Here is a 6,753-nt window from a genome sequence, read left to right as displayed (position 1 = left end):
GGTTGAGGATGTCTCAAAAAGGTACAGGAGACAGAGCTAAATGTGCAATGGCCCTGGGACATGTCCTGGAAACCACTTTTAAAAATAAATCTCTAGAGGAGTTTCCAGCAGATCTGGGCTGCTGAGAGCTGGGACAGACATACTGTTCCTGGTCCTGGCTCCTGTTGGGGTCCTGCCCAGGCAGCGACTGCAGAGGAAAGAAAGAGGTATTGGTCATGCTGGCCCACTACTGCTATACACTGCAGCCTTATCTCAGCTCAGAATGAACTATATGCCCACCATAGCCAGCCTCACCAAGGCCATAGACAAAAAGCACTTGGTCCTGATTCAAATTGGAAGGATATTTACTGGTTTTATAAGAATCATTGATCAAGTTGCTAATTTAGTGCTACATCAGGCTGTGGAGCATATTCATGTGGACAAAAAAATACAGTGATATTCCTCAAGGCATTTTTATGCCTTTCTCAGAGGAGAAAATGTGGTCCTACTAGGAGAAATATCATTGGAAAAGACAGTGACACATCCCACCAAGTGTCTGTTGAAGGAATCCTAGAAAAACAAGGGATAGAACAGCACACCAAGATGGAAGCTGAGAAGCTGAAAGTCCAAGCTCTGAAGGATGAGAGTCTCTCCATTCCAAATCAAGCAGATACCCTTGATGAGTATTAGGTCAACAACTCAGAGACTATTGGTTGTGGGAAGCAGGGGCTGTCACTGAATGAAAGTGACATCCTGGTTACCACACACTTTTGACTAGAGATTGTAGAGTTTTGAAAAGTCATTTTACTTTGAATTCTTTCACATGTGCAATGTGAAGAAATCACATCTTTTTTCCCCTTATTAATGGCAAAATCATTGTTCAAAACAAACAAACAAATAGTGGCATAGCCTCCTTTCACACATCACTGTGAAACCAGCAACTACTTTATACTGCTCTTCTTGTCCCAAATTAGCATTTACAGGAGATGTTCTTCATTTACCTATAAATAAAATATGAAACTCAAGACTCAAAAATGAATAAACAAACAAACAAATCTCTGGAGACTTTGGCCAAGAGCAACTATAAAAGTTAAATATATTGCATAAAGTAGTTGTTAAAAGTCATCGGAGAGTAAAAGTAGCCAGGACTTTAGAGGCCAAGATTCTGGAGAAAAGAGAAACAGTGAGTAAAATCTAAATTTCCTTCATGTTTTCCCTTCTAGGCATTTTCCAGTTCTCAAGAGGTACCAATGAAATAGAGGAGAGACATTGGTCTAGAACTGTAGTAGCCTAGGTGGTCTGAGAAGCCAAAAATTGAAGTGCAAATCTACCAAATTACTCAGAACATAAGGAACTCTTATCCTGGAGAAAGAGCCTAAATAGAAATAAGTCAGGCATTCTGCACTTGATTTTCCCTCAAGGAATTTTTTCATTCCTAAGCTTTCCACATGATAGGCAAGCGGCCAAGAAACTAAGCAGTAAACAGCTTCTAAGAGGTTGAAAACCCAGTCAGAGTTTCAGTAGTCTCAAAGTGCTAGGGAGAAAAAATATTGATGTTCAAGCCCCATCAAGGAGGAGAAATTTCAGTAAATAACCTAGGCTTTTATTGAGACAGATGAAGGATCATATCCTAAGAGATGAGACAAGCCAGGCAGAGACCAGCACTCACAAAGCCTAAAATCCTACTTCAAAATATCTCAATTCCTGATAGGATCAAGGTATACTGCCTTCTAGGAAAAAAAAATATATATCCTCTCCAAAGGAAGGCAAAATTATTCAGAGCCTCAATAATTCTTCATTCCCAATTTCCAATATTCAGTCAAAACTTACACAACATGCTAGGAAATAAAACCAAATTTTTTAAAAAGAGAGACTATAGGAAAACATATAGTAGCCTACATACTGTGGTTATCAAAGACTATAAACCCAAGATTAATATGCTCAAATAGATGGAAAGATAGAAACCTGGAATCTTTCTTAAAAGAAGTAAACAAAAATTCTAGGACTCAGAAATATGATAACTAAAATTAAGGATTCAATAAACAGGTAATAGATAGGTTTAACAGCAGATTAGACACAACAGAAAAGAGGATTACTAAATTGGAAAATAGGTCAGTAGAAAAATCATCAAATTGAAACAGAAGAAGAAAAGATTAAACACACATATACATATCTACACAAAATGAGACACAGAGAAATAAAAAAATGTAAAATAACATGAGAGACACAGTAAAAAGAATCAACATATGTGGAATTTGAATCCTAGAAGAGAGGAAACAGACCAGAATCAGTATTCAAAGAGATAAAGACTGAGAGTATATAGATTCAAGTAGCAACAACAAACTCAAAGACACAAAATCAAAGTACACAAAGGCACGTTATACTAAACCTTCAGAAAAAAATATAAAAAGAAAAATCTTAAAATAACCAGAGGAGGGAAAAAATTCAGCAGAAGTAATAAGACCCACGCTACACAAACAATAGAAGCCAACAGAATGACAGAGCTAAAAGGCTGAGGGCAGAGGGAAGAAACTGCCAGTCTAGAATTCTACATCCAGCAGAAATACCCTTAAAAATGAATACCAAAAAAATTCAAGCAAATAAAAAATTAGAAAATGTATTGCCAACAGATACACATTAAAAGAAATACCAAAGTTACTCTGATAAAATGATCCTACTTGGAAGAATAGTAATGCAGAATGAGCACCAGATGGTAAATAGAAGAGCAAATCAAAATGACTATTAACTATTTAAAGCAGTAAAAATAATAATGTCTTGTGAGATTTCAAATACATAGAGACATAAAATACATGACCAAAATAGCATAAAAGGAAGAAAAGAATTGAGCAAATGGAATTAGGGTGATGTGTGGTCCATGTATTATCCAGGAAGTAGTAAAATTATTAATTGGAGAGTAGATCCTGTGAAGGCATATGGTATATCTTTCGCAGAGTTTGACAAACTAACACCCACATTCAAATCCAGCCCACAGCCTATTTTATATAGCTTGGGACCTAAGAATGGTTTTGCATTTTTAGAGAATAGTTGAAGAAGGAGGAGGGAGAGGAGACAGAGGGAAGAGGGAGTCAGAGGCTGTGTATGTCCCTCTATACCTAAAATATTTACTATCTGTCTCTGCACAGATAAAAAAGCATGCCAACCCCTGCCCTAGGGTAACACTGAATAAATAATAAAAGAATTTATAACTAACACACTAATAGAGGAAGGAATTAGAATAATGAAAAACACTTTATTAAAAGAAGGCAGTGGGAAAGAAAAGAAGAACAAAAACCAGATCAAGCAAATTTAAAACAGATAATAAGATGATAGAACTAATACGAAAAAATCGGGAATTTGTTAGATTGAAAATGGACTCAATTGTCTAATTAAACTTAAAAGACTGTCAGACTGGAAAAAACAACACAAAATAGCAAGACCCAACTATATGTTGTTTACGGCAGATGGACACCTACACGTTGAAAGTCAAATATGCCACAGAAACACTAACCAAAAGAAAGCTGGCTTATCTATACTGTTATCAGACAAAGCAAGACTTTAAGGCAAGAAGTATTCCCGGAAAATAAAGTGGAGCATTTCACAACAAAAATTTGGTTCAGCAGAAAGATTTAATAATCTAAAATGTGTATGCATCTAAAAACAAAAATTAAAACATGCAGAGCACAGACAGACAGAGCTAAAAGGAAAAATAAGTAAATCCAGTAGCATAGTTGAAGATTTCATATCCATTTTCTGCAAATGATAGGCTAGTCAGACAATGAATCAGTAAAGATAAAGGGGATTTCAACAACATGAGAAACCAACTTGACCTTGTTGGCCTATGTAGAATGCTTAACCCAACAAGAGCAGGATTACATTATTTTCAAGTGTGCATGGGATATTTAACAAAATAAACCATATTCCAAATCATAATGCAGATTTCAATAGATTGCAAAGGATTTAAATTAAATGGAGTATGTCCTCTTAGTAGAGTAGGAAAAAAATCCTTGAGGTCAATGAAACACTTTAAAATCCTCAAATGCTTAGAAGTTACTAAATAACACTTCAAAATAACCCATGATTCAAGAACCAAATCAGAAATTAGAAATCTCCATGGAAATTAGAAAATACTCTGAACTGGATAATAATGATGAAGCAACATGTCAGAAATGTGTAACATAGCACTTCAACTAGGCTTAAGGGAATAATTTATACCCTTAAATGTATATTTTAGCAAAAAAGAATAGCAAAAAATCAATGATCTAATGACTACCTCAAGGAGTTAGAAAAGAACACCAAGTTTAAGGCAAATAAACTAGAAGGAAAGAAATAATAAAGATGTAAGCAAAGATGAAATAGAAAAAATATAGGAGAGAAAAACCAACTAAATCCAAAATTAGTTCTTCAAAAAGACTAATAAAATTTACAAATTCCTAGAAAGATTGATCAAAGAAAAAAAAGGAACACATGAATAAGATCATTAATGAAAAAAGGTGTCATCACTAGAAATTCGTACAGATATCAAACGAGCAATGAGAAAATTAGATAATTTAGATGAAATGGACAAATTCTTTTTTTTTAAATCACAACCTGAAAGTATTGACTCCAGAAGAATTAAAAAGTCTTAATTATCCTATCTACTAAAACTAAACATTGCACTCCCATGACCTAGCAATTCTACTCTATTAGACATACCTACATAGGCGCACAGAAAGAGGTGTAAAAAATGTTCATAAGGACACTACCCCACTAGATAAAAACTAGAAACTACCCAAGTGTCCCTCAACAGTAGAAAGGCTAACTATGACATAGTATAGTCATACAATGGAATATTAAATGCAACAAACAGTATAAAAACTGAACGACTGCTATAGGCAACAGCATGAATGAATTTCACAGACACTAATGTTGAGTGAAAAAAAAAGTCATACAAAAATATGTATACAGTAGTCCCCCTTTATCTGCAGAGGATATATTCCAAGATCCCCAGTGGATGCCTGAAACCATGGACAGTATCAAACCTACATATAGTATGGTTTTTTTCCTATACATACATAATGAAAAGTAATGGGAATATGGAGTCTCTCTCTCTCTCTCTCTCTCTCTCTCTCTCTCTATCTCACACACAATACAACATAGCTTATTATATTGTACTCACCTTTCTTTTTGTGATGATAAAATACTATGTGATAAGACGAAGTGAGGCGGGGATGTAGGGGTTATGACATAACATTCAGCTATTACTGACCTTCTAACGATATGTCAAAAGGATTATCTGCTTCCAGACCCCAGTTGACCAGGGGTAACTGAAAACAAAGAAGTAAAGCCTCAGAAAGCAAAACCATAGAAGGGGGGGCGGGGGCAGGGATCTAGTAAACTGTGTGATTCCATTTATATGGTAACACAAATCTATTTTCAATAGAAGACAGATGTTGACTACTCTGTGGAGATAAGGCTGAGTGGGGCATACAGGAGGCTTTAGGAGTGTGTGCGATGTTCTCTACCTTGATCAGAGTATGTTCACTATGTAAAAATGTGTCAGGGGGCATCCTCAATACTGTGCACTTCTCTGAATGTATAATGACTTCATTTTCTAAACTTACAAATAAATACTAAGTAAGTCTCTGATGTAATTTTGTTTCTGGGCATTTGTCTCTTTTTAACAAAAAGCAGACAGCAGTATAATATTTAACCCCCAATATACTCTTACAAATGGAACTTGAGAGCATTTTAAGAGCTTCCAACTTAAGGCACACTTTTCCTATACCTTTACTGGAAGAATGATTTCTTCTTCTGCTTGGGAATAAACAATTTTCTATAGCTGAAGGATATACAGCTTAAAGAGGACAGAATATAAGACTAGAAGAAAAGGAAATAAAAAAAAAAAAAAAGAAAGAAAAAGGAGTTACCCCATCCTATAAACCCTGATCAGAGGGATCAGCCCATGAAAGGAAAGGCATACCTAACAGAGAAGCCAGCAACTGATTCGGAACTTTCTAACTAGGGCTTTCAGAAATGGGGTACATACAATGGAGCCATCTGAGCATTCATGATTCAGTATACTCTTCACCCCCAAAGGACTGGGTGACTGAATGGTGTCGTTCATGCCAGAGGGGTGGCCACTTCTGCAAAGCAATGGGATGGGACTCACCAGACAAGTCTTTCCACAAAACAAAGATTTCTGGAGAGGAAAGAAAATCTCACTGGAAACAAATTAAAAAGGTAAAAAGATAAAGCTGTTTTTGCCATGGTAACTAAGGTTTGACCATACCTAGATTTATTTTGTTGACTGAAGCGGTTTTGTGGGTGTAAGTGATTTTTGAAGACCAAATTAAAAAGACTTTTTATAAGTCCCAGTAGACAACAACAAAGTATTAACTAATGGTACTTGCCATCTCTAAAATAATTACTTTTGTAATAATCTGTTTATTAATGAAGTGATCTGCAAAGTGGATAATGGTTTCTTAAGATTTCAGGCACAGGAATTCTTCCTTCCAGTTCATTTTGCTTTTTTTGCAAAAGTATACCATGAAGTAACTCAAAATTTGCTGACAGATTTTAAGCACAATAATTTCAGAAATGTATGTTCAAGCAGGTTGAATATACCCATATTTCTTGTATTGTGCCCTTAAATTATTCCCTCTGGTGAAGGAAATGTTCTAAAATTGCCAGTGGTGGTGATTGCACATCTCTGTAAATTTACTAAAATTGATTGAATCGCATACTTAAAATGGGTAAATGTTATGGTCTATAAATTATAACTCAATAAAGCTGTTT

At 35.3% G+C, this 6,753-nt stretch overlaps 1 pseudogene; it reads left to right on the top strand.

Moving 5' to 3' along the window:
- The first annotated feature begins 262 nt into the window (after positions 1-262).
- Positions 263-669, top strand: LOC140600723 (U6 snRNA-associated Sm-like protein LSm1 pseudogene; annotated as a pseudogene).
- The last annotated feature ends 6,084 nt before the right edge of the window (positions 670-6,753 follow it).

This window comes from Canis lupus, chromosome 12, assembly GCF_048164855.1.
Source record: "Canis lupus baileyi chromosome 12, mCanLup2.hap1, whole genome shotgun sequence".
Taxonomy (NCBI): Eukaryota; Metazoa; Chordata; class Mammalia; order Carnivora; family Canidae; genus Canis; species Canis lupus.
This window is presented reverse-complemented; position numbering and strand designations above follow the sequence as displayed.